Here is a 16,155-nt window from a genome sequence, read left to right as displayed (position 1 = left end):
TGCTGTGTTAACAGGAGCAAGGATACTTTCTCTTTTGGCATTCAAACCCTGCATGTTCAGTACATTTGTAGCAGTACTTCAATTTTCAGCTAATTTTGCTGCTACTTTTGCAATCTTCTACCTTCACTGTCATCTCTGTCCTTCTTTTCTAAAACACGGTCATGCCTGCTATCCATCCATCTATAACAGCCCCTTGCTTCAGGATTTTAACACCTATTGGGATGTTAAAAAGGAAACACATTGCTTAGCATGTACAGTTTTTGTGGTGCATATAACAAGTGAAAGCCTTAGAAAAGGCATATTGGCTAAGTTTTATTAGTGCACTTGACTTTAGGAAAAAGACAAGAACTGCATTGAAATAAATGGCCTAAATCAAATGCTTCAAATGCATAAAGACCTTCAGGCTTAGAACTTTGCAACAGCTACTACTGCAGATTTTTTTTTTTAAGTTTGTTGTTGTTTTGTGTTTTGGTGCTTTTTTCCTGTATGCTTTAGGATGCTAACCAAATGGGACTTGAGGAAAAATGTAGGGCTTCACTTTGGACTATAATTTTCTTCCAATATACTTAGTGTTTCTTTTACTTCAATATCATCTGGGAAAAGTGGGGGGGAAACGGAGCAAGTTGGTAAGATAGCCTGGCTTGGTTTCTACATCAAGATCTTTTGTTTCCTGATGTGTTACAGTCACCTCTTCCAGCATAAGTCACTGACTGAGGGTAGTGCATGTCCACCAAATAACCTGTGAATGGCTGTCCATCTCAGTGTCCTCGCCCATCAGCTGAGCCACCTGCCCAGCCTTTGCTTCAGATGTAGATTCTGTGGAGGGACAAGTAACTAGAATTGACTTGCTTACTGGGTTCTAGGGCCCAGATCTGGAAAGAAAGACCAGATTAATATCACAAAAAGTGGAAGAACTGCCATTGTTAGCATAAAGCCCAGCTTGGCACTGGGCTGGGATGATGGAGGCAGGGAAGAATTGGTGCAGTTTTGAACATAGTAAATCAATCTTAACACAACTCAAAGAAAGTGAAGTTGAATTGGGATTTTTTTTCTTGTGAACTAATGGAGAATGCTAAGCCTTAGAGAGGACCAAGATCATATGGTGTGGAAGTAAACACCTATTTTTGTTACAAAAAGTTTGAACTGTTCATCCCAGCCTTCTAGTCTCCTGGCAACAGTGAAGAACAGACCATGCTGGGACCACTATTTTAATCAACCTAATTGTAGGTCCTCTCTCTCCTCCCCCAGCAATCAGCCTCCTGGGAGATAGAAAACCCTTTTGAGCACATCACCTAAAGGACTTGGAGACCCTTTAGTTTGCCATGCTGCAGTTACAGGTTTTGCAGTGCAGTATTCATTTCATATTTCTTGCCTGGAAACAAGGCATTACTTTGGGGGGTTTGCATTTTCCCGTCTGGCACATTAAAATGAATTTGTTGCTTTCACTTCACCAAAAATATTCCAGTTGGATATTAACTGCAAATAGACTTGCTTTACAGTTCCAACATGTTTCCCTGCCTACTTCTTTTCCTGCCCAACATGTTTAGAAGGCCTTTCTACCTCCTGCTTCTGTCCAGAGAAGTTCTCTCTTGCCTATGCAGATATGCAAAACAATAAATATTTTGTGTGTAAAGCATACAGTGATAAGAAACATTTACTCTGGTAATGAGAAAGATCAACTATTTTCAGTCTTCTTAAATGCTTCTAGTGCTTTATCAAGGTTTATCATAACCTTTTCAGCCTCCTGGACTTCTGCAGCCCCTGGGCTGCTTTTCCAGCATGATCAATGAGAGAAAAAAAAAGCCCTGGTACTGAAGTGTTATCACACAGTGGGAAATTCTGGCATCTGGGATGATACTGTGAACAAGCTCAGAAGTGTGTGGCTACACAGAACAATTGGTGTAATGGCTGGTGTGAAAGTGCTTTAGTGCAATGTAATTAAATTGCTGCACTTAGTGCAAAGGAAGCAGGCTGTCCCTTTGCCTCTCACTCGCACTGTATTGGCAGTAAAAGGCAAAAATAACAGTTTTGTGTTTTTCCTCTTCAAAACTGTATCCACAGTACTGGGTGACAAAACCCATCTGCTCTCCTTTGCTGCCTGCCAGCAATATAACACTGGTCCCAGTGTCAGCTGGCAGGGCACATCATAGCTTCCTTTTCTTGCTTTCTCTTCTTCTTCAGAGCACCTGCAAACAATTAGGAAGCCATTTCTGCCCATTTTTTTCTGGTTACACTTTTTCCCCTCTGTGTTCAAAGGATTGACCTCAAATCTATCCTCATCAGACATGTGACCTGAAGTGCATGCTTCTAGCCACAGCTCTTCCAGGGTCACTGCTGGAAAACCTCCCAGGCATGAAAAGAGATTTCTGATACCACAGCTGCAGATCCTGCAGTGCCCCTTGTACGCATAAAACCTGCCCAAGAAATGGGTAGGACCCACACCAAACGGAGTGGTTGCTGGGGGTTCGTGGTGCCTGTGCCCATGTGGGTATCCTGCTGTGCTGGGAACACTGGATGCCCAGGAAGCTCTTCTCTTGCCTTTTTGCAGGTGAGCTCTCAAGCACTGGGCAGTATCTTGAGGCAATTTGGCAGGCTCTGGGGGAGGCTGATGCAATTCTTTCTTTATTCTCCACTCTGTTCTAGTGCTGTAACCCAGCAAAGGCCTATCTACCAGAACTGGGAGCAGCATGCAGCCCTCACAGGGCTGCTAAATAAAATCCCATCAGCTGCTCAATGGCGCCTCAGTTTCTGTTGTATTGTTGTTGCAGGAATCATACTTTCTTTTTTCGTTTGTATCTTTGCTCTCCCTACCGCTCTTTCTTTTGAAAAAATCCATGGAGTGATTAGATTTGCAAATGAACGGGCAGGGAAGTGACAACAGAAGTGAGCTGGAGCTGAGGAGCACAGGTATAATTACTGTAATTAACTCAAGCAGCAGGGGCACAACCAGTGTTGGGAGCATCGCTGGGAGTTGCCGTGGGCGAGAGATGGGAGAGGAAGAATGGGCAGCTGCAGACATAGTCTGCCCCAGGGGTCCCTGTTCCCCTCTTGACTGCATTGATAAGAAGAGAGTAATTGTGCCCCGTCCCTGTGGCCTGTCCACTTAGGCTGCAGGGACCCACATCTCCCCGGATGAGTTGCACACAAGCTCCTTCTGTCTTGCATCAAAATTACTCAATGTCCTGCTTGAGCAGCCCCTTAAGGAGATGTCCTCGTTTCCTGTAAGTCCCCAGGAGGTGGAGACACCCAGTGTGCAATAGCAGTAGCCCCCTGCCAGACAGAGCACCGAGAAGCAAAACCCCTCAGCCGCAGCTGAGTCCTTGCAGGAGGAGCTGGGACAACTGGGGCCAGCTGACAGCTTGTCTCAGAAGCTCTAAACCATGAAAATATATTACTCACTGACTTTGCTAGATGCTGGTCTGTGACTTTATGGTTGATCTAAGAAATGGTCTTAATGATCTTCATTGCTGGCAGTCTGAATAGGAAGCGTGACCTTCTCAATTTGGAGAGAATCACCACGGGACCATGAGGAGACGTATGTATGGCATGGGAGATGGTGTTTCATGCACTCCTGATCATAACACCAGGAAAGTTTTATGATCACTAAAGAAGGAAGCAGTATGTGTTTGTCTGCCCTCATTCCACTAGTTACAGTCCTGCAGTCACTTTTTTCCTCTTGGTAGTGAACACTTCCATAAGCTGTGTCATGTTCCTCCAGGAGTACTGCTGGCCATGATGCTCCCTGCCCATTTCCATGAGCACACTCTGCCCTACAGCAGAGCATTGTGGCACGTCTGCCTGCACCACACATCCTGCAACAGCTCTAGTTCTTGGTAGAAGGACTTCTCTTTTTGTAAAGAGGTGGGGGGCTGGCTTCAAATATGGGTGTTAAAAACATTAGTTGCCATTGGTCCTATTCTTGGAATCTGAGGCTGACATTATGGTTAATCTAATCTTTCTAGATGTGACTGTAATTTGTTGGGTGGGTGCATTAGATTTAGGGTGTGAGAAGTTCACACAGGAAGACATAAACAAAACAACCCCCAAAACCTCTGTATTTTTGGAATATGCACAGACCAGCGAGCCTGGGATGTAAACAGTTTTCCTAGCTGGGGCTATGGAGTGAGGGAGGTGTGAGCAGGCAACCATGGAGGTCTGAGGCTCAGTAGTCAACCTTAGGAACAGTTACACAGGTTTGTTGGAAGAGGACTATAGTTTTGTTGCTGAAAGATTAATGTTCAAGGCTCTGCTCCACATAGCGTTGAGAGCACGTAAATATGTGTCTGGCATATTTAGAAAAGAGATTTGCTGGATCTGGGTAGGGAATGGTGTGCGTGTTTTGCTGTACTGTAAAAACTTCAAAACTCTCCCTTTTCATTGTGGGAAATATCTGATGTGAGAGTCAGGGAATGCAGAGTTCTGTGAACAGCTTCAGTTTAAACTTGCTACTACTGATCAAAAAAGCTATAGGAAATAGGATTGGAAGGGGCTTTGAGAGATCATCTAGTCTGTCTCCTTGCCCACGGCATATCCAGCTGCACCTCCTTTGCCTTTGTCAATATTTTGACTGAGCTCTGGGCAATTTATTCCAGTGCTTCCTTATTCTTAACAGATTAACCCAAATCTTCCATGCTGAAGTTGAATTTATTGCCTCTTATTCACCATGAGCATGGAAAACTGATTACCTTTTTCCTTGCAGCAGCTGTTCAGATATTTGAAAACTGTTATGGTGTGCTTCCCCAGTTATCATTTCTTTATCTGGACATTTTCTGTCTGTTCTGTCTACTCTTGCTGGCCGTGGATCCTAAGCATTTGTCCATTCACCTTCTCTCCTGGGCTCTCTCCAATTTGCCTCTGTCTCAGAGTGGGACATCTAACACTGGACGTAATCCTTCAGGGAAAAATCTACATCACAGGTATGTCAGACTGACATTAGAGTCCCAATATGATACTTGTTTGTCTGTGGTGGTGAGGCATGTTTTTTACTGCTTTTCAGACTGTGGTGTGCAGTAACTTCCAGACCAGACCCCTTTTTGTAGAATTGCTACCTAGACAGCTGTTCCTTTCTCTGTGTTAATGAAGTTGATTATTTCTGCTTAAGTCTAATTACATGAATATGTCCTGGTTGAATTTTATCTTGTGTTCTCAGATCATTTGTCCAATTTGATGTGATTATCTGGTATTCTGTTTCTGTCCTCTGGTGTACTCAGTCCCACGCAGCTTGATGTCATCTGCAGATTTATACTCTTGTTTCCATTATCCAAGCCATTAATGGAAACACCAACTAGCTCTGGATCCTCCAATGAATACCTGTAAGATCCCCTCAATACACCTTTCATTTGGCAATGTAATAATGATAACTATTTTAAATAAATGTTTTTCTGACCAAATGTTATTATCCCACAGTACATTTTCCTAGACAATTTTCTCTTTAATATCTTGTGTCACATGTCAAAATGTCGAGATATTGCACTTGCTACCTCCCAAGCTCTGTTACTTTGTTGGAAGGGGAGACTAGATTGTGGTGACTAGAGAGCATCTCTAGTCACCTTATTGTAAATCCTTATTGTTTATTATGCTGCTCTTTAGGAATAATTTCTACTTTAGGTTCAAGGCGTTCCTGTTTAAAGGATACAGTTCAGCACTTTAATGGCTCTCAGCAGCTTCATGTGTACTCATAAAATCCACTTCATACTTGGAGGTAGTTACTTACTACTAGTGGTGTTTATACTGAAAGAAAGGCTGAGTCCCAGGAAACTGATAATTGGTCACATAAAGAAGGCTGAAACTAAGAACCGACCCAAGGAAACTTGCTCATAGATCCTGGTCCAAAAACATAACTCAGGTAAGCCAGGTTACAATGGGCAGCAGAATTCTGCAGCAGCATCAGTAGCCTTCCTCAGAGATGCAGGCACCAAGCATGGCTGGCTATGACAGCCAAGCCCCCTCAGGCTGTGGATGCTCCCAGCTTGGATCTTCAGCTGGGCTGGGCACTGGGCTGCCTAACATGCACCATGCTGGGGCAGTGCTTAAAGGAAACAGAGTAAGCATAGTCCCGCTGTCCCTAAAGAAATAACTTGCATCCTAATTTAGGAATGAGGATAGATTGTGTATCCCAGTTTCTCAGAGGTGTCCTGGGATGAGAGTTTGGGCAGGCACCTTGCTCCAGGCATGTCCCTTTTCCTTGTGAATATTCTGCTGCTGTCTTTGGTGGCTTGTGGTCCCACCCACTGTGCCTTGCCCAAGGGGAATGGGGGCACTATCTCCCAGCCTCAGGTGAGGAGTGGCACTGGTATCCTGCCTGCTGGCTGTCTGGGCTGAGCCTTGATACAGCTGGTGCACTGCCAAGCACCTCAGCTACTCACTAACTGGACTCTGTTCCTCGACATGTTCTGCAAACGGGCATTTAAATGCTCTGTGTTCAGCAGACAACTGTCAGGGAATATCAAATTGCAATTGTCTGCCTCTCTTGTTGCTTGGATAATTGGATGGTAAAAAGCAGAATACAGATTCCCCCACCACAGCAATAGGTAATACCATCTACGTATTTTTAGCAAGCAAATATGCCAAAATTTGGAAGCTACTAAATATAGCAAGTCTCTGCAGTTTTTTCATTTTTTTTTTCTTTTCTTGAAATCTTATTGACAAGAAATCTCTCTCATGTACTTTGCAAAGAAATGAAGCAATCAACAACAATATATATTTTTTCCCAGAGTCGGGAAAATTTTTTGTTCTGACCCATTAATTCACAGCTGTATTCCAACATCACACTGAGTGGTGTTAGCATTACTGTAGGGGCTCTTTCTAAAATTAAGGTTTTTAGTTTCTCAGCTCTGCCAAGGAAAGACTCGCCTGCCACTGCACCGTGCTGTGAATGGGTGAGAGCTGGATGAAAAACTCAGGAGAAAGGGAAGAAAAAAAATAAAAATCACAGCAACCAACATGTTGAATGCTCTTTTAGTCATTCTGGGGTTTTCCCCCTTTTTGCCTGTTCCTTGTCTATATTCATATCTAAAGCTCTGATGCTGGAGTCAAGTCTGCATGTATATGTGTAGGATCAAGGGGCACTGACTGGAGCTTTTCAGGGCATTAACCCCTAATTATGTGCTTGAAAAAGTCATATTACACTTTTAGAAATAATTTTAAAAATAAGGGCTGATCCAAATTTGTAATAAAATGGCGTGACTCATCAAAATGTCATCAAATTACATTAAAAATTGCTTCTTGAAGTGACTTTAAACCCAGTAAATATACTGTAAACTATAGATGCTACTGGAGCATGTGAGAGTGTCAGCAGAATTGGGATGCATGTTTGCTGGTACAATAGGCCAGGTGACCAGAGTAGATCTAGTTTTCTTGTGGCTTATACTAGTAGAAATTGAGAGTGAAGTAGAAAATGGGTGTTCTGCTATAAAAGGGAGAGCATCTGGCCCTGGATACCAAAGACCTGCTTCCACATGACTTCCACTTTTTTTCTCAGATGTTTCTGATGTTGACATGTTGCTTAATTTAGCCAGAGCCCTTTAGGCAAGGCTGGGGAATGGTATTTGAAAAGCATAAAGGTTACTCTTTTTGGACCTACCTGCTTGTAGAAAATGAATGTCTAGAGGTGCTTAAACAGAACATGCTTTCCCAGTTTGCTAGAGAAGTGGGAGGTGGACTGAGCCTTGCTTCCCTTTTGTCCTGAAAACCTCTTCCCAGATGGGCATAGGCCTAGCAGCAGAAATCAAGAGATTACACTGGGAAAAGTAAAAAGCAGCAGAGCCTTCTTGTCCCTCTCTGGTGTGCAGCACCCTGGCCAGACACGGCTTCTTGGGCCATACTTCTGCCACAGTTTCTTGGTGCAATCCAAGTCAGTGCAGTAAAGGCCCTGCTGCCTGCAAGGATCTACACAGCTCTCTGTAGGGATCCTCCATAGGATGTAGCCATCCTCTGGCAGTGTGTGTGGGGGCTCAGACTTGCAGGGCAGGCAGAGTTTCATTAAAGATGACTGCTGAGCACTTGGGTTTACACTTGTTCTTAGCAGGTTCAACTCGCTGCCATCTCTGAGGTACACCTCAGAGAAGGGGACATCTCTAGGGCATGACCTCAAAACTAGAAGGTGAGTATGTATGAGCACAGAGCAGAGCATGGGGGTCCAGCTTACTCAAATTATTGTGCTTTTGCACAATTGCTGGCTGAAAAGATATTTTTCAGAGTTAGTTTGAACTTCATGACACATTCATCGAATACATTCTTCTGTGTGAGTTCTCTGCTGGTGTTGAATTCACATTTCACATCTCTTAATAGAAATTTGGTTTCTCTTGTGTTGTTGGTTTACCTGTTTCCATGAATCTTCTCAGATAGAGATGTACCCATGTCATAGATTTAGCTGAAATTTGCCCACAAATTAGAAAGCTCTGGGGAGGTGGGGGAGGCAGGAGGAATGGCATGCTGCTGCAGGTGCACATAGTGTATGTGTGTGTGTGTGCCAGCCTCCCTACAAGCAGGCTGGTGCATTTAGCAGCAAGTCCCAAGCAGGTTCTTCCTTACTTTTGCTGTTAGTACCCAGAGGGTTCTTAGAGTTTGCCTGCTTGGAAAGCCTTGGGGATGGAATCTTCTTCCTTTCATGCAACTCTTCCAGGAACTCCTGTCTTGACATACTTCCACAACCTCCACATACCCATTTCCTTAGCCAGAGTCCTCTGCCCTTCCCTGCATTGCTTTCATCCCTCTTTTCAAAAAAATCCTTATTCTTCTTTTCTTCTCTGCCTCTCTTGCCACTCTTCCACCCCTCTTACAAAAAGCTGCCTTGCGGAGTAGCAGAGAGAGTTAAACCTGCAAGGTCTCGTGGTTGGAGAAGCTTTGGTGGCGTCATGCATGGTAAAGTGCCTTTTTGGCATGCAGAGCTGTGAGCAACCACCCTCTCCCTATTCCCCTCCTCGGGCTCTGTGCCAGTGGGCAAGCATTTGCAAAGCAAAATTACAGAGCTCTCTGGGTAATGATCTGCCCATTCGTTCTGTACAGCAGGTGGCTGGAGGCTGAATCCACACCACTCCCTCTCAGCTCAGTTCCCATGCACATCGGGAAGAGATGGCTATTCCTCCCTTACAGCTGCTTTCAGGGAAGAGGCCAGGGGAGTCACCCTCCCAGCAGAAGGATGCTATGGGAGTGAATCTCTTTCTGCAAGGAGCCACAGTGGGCACCGACCAGAAAGGCTGGATGCAAATACCAGGCATGTGCATTGGCAGAAAGGCGATGGCATCTTCACTCTGATCATACAACGTGGCAGTGCAAGAGAGCAGCACTATTCCCAACCTGCCATTTCTCCTCAGGGCATCAGGGTCAGAGAGCTGGGATGCATCAGGCATGTCCCTTCTAAACCTCTGTTCTTCTGTCTGAAAACTCTGATCCTGTGAGTCATAGACTGGCTGCAGGGACCCACCAATCTGCTATCATTCCTGGGGAGGAGTTGGGAGGCTGTTTCAACTTTCCTGCAAAGCTCTGGGGTAACCCATAGTGCTCACTTCTGATCCCAACTCACCCTCTTGCATTAAGCCAGGCTGGATAAGGTCTTGAGCAACCTGGTCTAGTAGGAGGCATCCCTGACCATGGCAGGGGGATGTTGGGACTAGATGACCATTAAGGTCCATTTCATCCCTTAACATTCTATGGTTTATCTGTATTCTTCCTCTGCCACTTGCTTACTCAAAGAAAGGCCTAGCAGGTGTGTGCAGAGCCTGCAAGGCCACCAGTGAACAGGCTAATCCTGGCTGTGACACATCCATGTGATTTTCCTCATCCCTTCCCTTCATGCTGCTGCGGAAGGCTTCCTATACCAGTGCCATCCTGCTTTGCCCTCCTGCCCTGCAAAATCCTTCTTGGAGCTATCAGCCTGTAGGATTCCCTTTCACTGTGTTGGGAAGCACAGTATTTTTACATCAAAAGGAGGGAGTGTCAGGCCACAGACAAAGAGGAGCAAAAGATTCCCTAAGCATGTCATATCCACTTTCTTTTGGTTGCTGGGGAATAAACTCAGAGAACTAGGAAGTTGAAACTATTTAGCTTTTACATGCTAAGAAGGAAGGGTGATGTATCCTGTTCTGAATGAGAACTCAGCCTGTATCTCTGTACCCATTTTATCCTCTGTAACTCTTAGTTCTCTCTCCTTCCAGAAGGAATCCTGTTAGGAGTCTCTTATCCGCATTTATCTTGCAAAATAAATATTTAATAAACAAAGACAAATACTGTTAAAGGGCATTCTGAGACATTAAGTTATTCCCCTAAGCAATAGAACAAACAAAGCAACTTCATTAGCAGTAATGTAGCATAATGCCCAAGTGCCTTGCTTTGGGTGGAAAAGCTGAGCTTGCTCAGGTAAGCCAGCATCTCTGGGGACAAGGATGGACTAAATTACATGCACAAGGATGGAGGCTCTTCCACGACACGAAAGAGAAGCTCTCCTTCTTGGGGAGTTCAACTTGGTCTGGCAGTAAAGCCTCTATGGTCACAGAAATTACATACAAAGCTGGGAGAGTCACAGATTCCTATTCCTGTTGCAACTCCTGAAGGCAGTCAGAGCATCCAGAGGAAAAGACGTGAATGCTGCTGTCCCGGTGTGGTTGCCTCTGGGGCCCCATGTTATTTCTTACACTTTCTGGCTTCTGTGTGAAAACAAAACCCAGTGAGCAATAACTTCACAACAGCAGACAGAAGAAGACGGGGTGAAATGGAGGATAACAGAAATGTGGATTGTAGTGAAAGAGGAAGTGAGGGGAAAAAAAAAGACCATATGGAGGGGATGAGTCCAGGGGATAGAAATCTGAATTATGACCTCTTCCCAGCCCTCTAGAACATTAGTTACTTTCAATGCAGTGTGGGTCCTGTAGGAAATGATCTATGATAGAGCACATCTTTATATATAAAGATTGATACATGAAGTACTTTAAAATTGGTTATAATCTGATAAAATGTTACATGTGTTGCAATATTTTTCCTGTCTCTTGTATCTTCTCCCTTGTGATCTTCAAGCACATTGCAAGCTTTCCATTCATTAAGTTTCCCAGCATCTTTGTAGGACAGGCTTATCTCTGGTCTACAGATAGCAAAATTTGAACTAAAAGTTCAAAATGCTAAGCTGAGAAAATGACCCAGCATCCCAGGCCCCAGCAATGCTAGTTAATTTGAAGCCTGTCCATTAACACAGTCACCCATCCAGCTGCACAGGAGGGACAGTGACTTGTGTGGAGCCCATGCAAGAGCTGAGGAAGAGGAGGTTCTGCTACCTTGTATTTTTGCTGGCACCGCTTGGGAAAGCTTCATTCACTGGCATGGGGCTGACTACAGCACAGATGCAGCCATGTGAGCAGTCCCCAGAGGGAGTTGTTAAGTACTTAGGACACAACCACTCTGGGCTTCGAAATCTGTGGCTGTGCTCAGGGCAGGTTCCTCATCACCAGGGCTGCCCAAACGAGCTCTGCCTCCTCCAGCCTTTCTCCAGTCCATTTCTTCCTGTCATCTCTGCATCAGTCAGTCCAGAAATAAATGCTGCTGCCAGGGATTGGGCGCCTACATGTGCTGCCTTGTTGGTGGCAGCATTGGCCAGTGCTCATTTTGCTCTTAGCACTATCACCCTGTGGAGAAAATATTGCAGCACTGGTGTAGAGAGGTCTGTCTCCCTTGACACGTGGTGTACCTCCAGCAGATGAAAATTTGGTACTTTCAACACAAGAAAAGGCAAAGCTGGGGATGGGCAATTCAGTCTCTTTAGACCTCTCTCCTATCTGTATTTCTTTTTCAAGAGTGGTGGTTTCTCTGCCTCTCTTTGCTGCTGGACAGCCCTGTCACAGCCTGTTAAATCAGCAGTATCTCTCAGCGCTACCCTGGTGCTCCCTCCTGCCAGCAGCCCGTGTGTGCCTAGGCTGGGAAAGGACTGAGGGTACTCAGGGCTGTCCTGGGCATGAGTAGCCTCCTGGCTTGGCAGGACTGGGCCAGCAGTGGTGCTTTGGTGGTGACCTCTGTGGGCACTGAATAGGTTGTTTGCAGTCCTGTTCCTGGGACACTTGATCTCAGAGATTGCCACCTACAGGAACATGCCCTCTTGCCTGACATATTTCCTTCATTGCTAAGCTGTTAGCAGAGAGCAACAAAGTGGGACTTGCTGCAGTGTTGCTCCAAGACACAAAAGCTTCCTCCTCCCAGGCAGGTCCTACTGCTGACTTGGGGCTTGGATTATTTCTGTGCCCAAAGAGAGAAAACAGGATTGGGTTTAGATCTTGGATGCAGCTGCGTGATGCCAGAAACATTGGTCTGGTAAACCAGAGCTGGCACAGGCCCTTAGGGCTATCAAAGCGATGCAATTTTACCAATATCAAATCCTCCTGAAAATGAAACATGGTCCCACCCCCTGGGAAGATCCACTGTGGAGTCAAGTCTGGCTTGGAAATATGTACTCAGTTTGGATCTCGGTCCTCTCCTCTGACTGCTCTGCAGTACACACTCCTGAAAGGGATTCTTCTCAATCCCTTGCACTTGTGCCACTGAATAAGGAACAGGAGATGCTGCCAGAGTTCACACTGAGTGCCACAGGGATCTAAAATAAATACTGCCATGTAATAGATTTTTATCCACTGCCTTGCTGTAATCCCCATCTGAATCCCTTCCAAATTGCAGTCAGGCAGCTGTTTGTACAAGTCAAACATTGATTCAGCTGCTCTCAAAAGGGATTCAGGAGGTACAGACTGGAGGGAGTGCTAGCCAGGGTGCTGCAACAATGGCATTTATTTGTTATGAGCTGAAGGGTTAAACTCTTCCCACAGCACCCAGCACCAGAGTATCTCTCCTTTCCACACATGAGAGGAGACACCCACACGAGGAGGAGGTACATGCAGAAAGAATAATTGCTGAAGAAGTGAACCTGGCACCTTGAGCAGCTCTTCTGCCCTGCTTGGCAGGGCTTCAGAGGGAAGGATCACAGTTGCCCATGGCTGCCTTGTAGGGCCTACAGGCTGGGAAACCTTGCAGTGTTAGGTAGTCATCTGCTCCTCTGGCGTCAGAGCAAACCGCAGTTTCCTCAGCATCCCAGATAGTGTGCCTGTCAGGCTTTGCTTCCCGGGCTGTATCTGAAGTTTCAAATAGTCCCTGTTGAAACCCTTGGCAAGGATTGCTCTTCTTGTCCAGCACATGGGGTCCCTCCCAGGTTTCTTTAACCCATCTCAACACCTGTGTAATGGGAAGGACCCCAGAAAAAGTCCTGGCATCCTGGGCAGTGGCTACCAGCACCACCCTGCTCACACTTTCTGGCTTTCCATATATGCAATATTTTTTAGGGACAGACCTTTCAAGTCCTCACTGTTCTATTTCTGCTTAATTTCATGCTCCCTCAATGGGCTTCAGCATTGTGCTTTTCTCTTTGTCCATCACTTCCCTGGCGTCGGTGGGGTTAAAGCCCAAGGCTGTCACAGACATGGGAAACCTTGGTCCTTGGTATTCTGAAAGTTTCAGGCTCATACAGGGGAACATGTGCTCTGGTTCAGGACAGCTCCTCATACCAGTCTTCCAGTTCCAGAACATGACATTAGTGCCTACCAGTCAGGATCAGGACTGTTTTACTCTACCAGTGGTGACTTTTGCAGTGCTCAGCCTCTTGCAGACTTCTATCCCTATGCCATGCTAGAGAGCATAGGAGGAAATCCAGCAGAGCCAGTTGCAGATTGAGTAAGCATAGCTCACTTCCAGAGATGGGGAGAGGCTGGTAAGAAGTGTTGTGGTGGATTATAAGTCTTTGCAGTAGAAACCAGTTATTTGCCTGTGCTTTGAACAGTGCTGAGCCTAGAACGACTGTTCAGTGAGTGCGTTTACAAATCCTCTGTCCTTTCTGCTTGATCTTACAAGGGTTCTGCTGGTGCTGGGTTAGCCATGCAACATCTCCAGCAGGTTAAGAGCTTGCTGGAGGCATGCTCTCCTTAGTTCTCATTGAGCATTGTGAGCACAAAAATCTTGGGAACCACACTGAACCATGCTGTCTTAGGCACTAGTTCTAGGTACTTCAGCCTCTGCTCAGCAGCCATTGCTGCTGCCTGCAGCAGGGCAAAAACAACAAGACAGAAGTAAGCAGGAGGAAAGGATGCAAAGTCCATGAGTGACTGCTGAGTGTTGTTTTAGAGAAGGGGCCTAGGTAACTGGCAGTGATGGTGTGCTGGAGCAGGGGAAAGAGTTCCCCTGGCAGTTGATCACCAAAAGATGAACCAGAGAAGTTCAGTCTAACCAAAACATATCTGAGCAAAATCTGAAGTTCAGCCTAAGAGGAGTGTTAAACTATCAGTGAAATGGCTTAAGAGTTTCTGTGTGGGGTATTTAAGCTCATTTCCACAATTGCAGCAACCAAGCAGGATTATGGTGTGAGCCAGAGTGGCTGCAGCTTAGGGCTGGGGCAATCATGTGTAAGGGAACAAGGGGATTGCTGGCAGCATTTTTCTCCTACTTGACTTGGAACTTTGCAGATCAAGTCAAAATTCATTGAGGGAGAGGAAACAATTTAATCACCTGATTTACAGAGAATCCTCCTGCAACCACACTGGCCACAGATTCAGGTCATCTCAGGTTGGGGAGGGAGAAGAATGGAGCTGCCCACTCTCCAGGAGAGTGAGAGCAAGTGGCTTAAGGCTCCTCAGTGCTAGAGAAAGTAACGGAGTGCCCTGCAGCTCACAGCCCTGCTTGAAAATGATGGAGGCTGACAGATCTGGGATTAATCTAAAGGTTTCAGCTCTCTGAGCACTGAGTGGAAATTCGCCTGGAAACCACAGCACAGGAACTCAACATGATGAAAGCACTAACTGCAAGGGGGGAGACAGAGGCAAGTGTGGGTCAGATAGCTCACCCCACCTGATTATGCACAAAAGCTAAAGCCCTCGTCTCTTGCTCTCTCTGCCATGTGTCTGGGTAGAGAGGGAAGGTATTTAGTGCTAATAAGAGCATTAAGAAATAGGCCAGTTTTATTTTGTACATTAGGCAGGCTCTGCTGCGGGTGCAACTTTGCATTGCTAATTAGATTCAAAGGCAAAGCTGTACTCTCAGTGCTCAGCACTCCTGATTGTACCTGCTCATGCTCTCGAAGGAGCCAGGTCGGGCAGCCTGCACAAATACTGCAAGCTGTGGTTTTGCCTATGCAGGTATTTGTAGGTGCTATGCTGCTTGTGTGGGATGAAAAGACAAAGTGGGATGCTGACTAAGAGCTGGAGCCAAGGTGTGCTCTGCTGATGCAAACTTGGTCTTTTCTTGCTCATCTTGTCTAGCAGCATATGTGAAAGGCTACATCCTGCTCTGTCTATAGCTTTCCTCTGAGACTAGGACCCTGACCTAGTCCTGCATATGGAAGGCCAAGATTTATCTGATTTGGCATCCATTAGAACTGCTGCTTTAGCCCATAAAATTATGGAGACATACCAACTTTTTTTTCTACTACACCCAGGTGCAGTTTTCAAGTAAGGATGCATATGTGCCCCCTTGCCCTCAGAGACCAATAACCTTTAGATGAAGCTGATGGAAGTCTTCTCAGTGCAAGAAAATCACAAATTCTGTACATTCTGTACTATGTGAGCCTCCAAGTATTAGCACAGCTGTCACACTTAGCCATGTCTGCACGTTCATGCCTTCATATCCAATTCCAATACAACACTGCCATCACCCCTGTTGCTCACATCAAAGGACTGAATGCATCACAGTGCACATTTTTAACTCCTTTCAGTTTAGCTTGCTCTATAAATACATAACCCACAGTGAGTAGGCATGTGTAATACATCCCTGTGTATGGTTCCGCTTAGCGCTGTGGATGGGGCTGCTGATCTGATTATTTTGAAGTCATTGGGCTACATCTGCTGTAGGTATAAATTGGTACAGTACAGTGGTGTTGGCAGTTTATGCTTGGTGAAGATCTGGCCTATAATGTGAATCTATAATAAAAACTTGCTTGTGTTCCTGAAAAGAGGAGTTATTTTCAGTGTATAACCAAATTGGCATTCTTATCCAGACTCCTACATGGTATAATTGTAATTCCAAAATTATAAGTGTTATTAAATTATTAAATAATGTACCAGTGGAAGGTTAGTTTAAGGTTGTGCTTTTTATCTATTTCAAATTATATTGTTGAACTGACATAAGCATGGTGATATGTCCCAG

Source organism: Passer domesticus, chromosome 6 (assembly GCF_036417665.1).
Source record: "Passer domesticus isolate bPasDom1 chromosome 6, bPasDom1.hap1, whole genome shotgun sequence".
Lineage (NCBI taxonomy): Eukaryota > Metazoa > Chordata > Aves > Passeriformes > Passeridae > Passer > Passer domesticus.
This window is presented reverse-complemented; position numbering follows the sequence as displayed.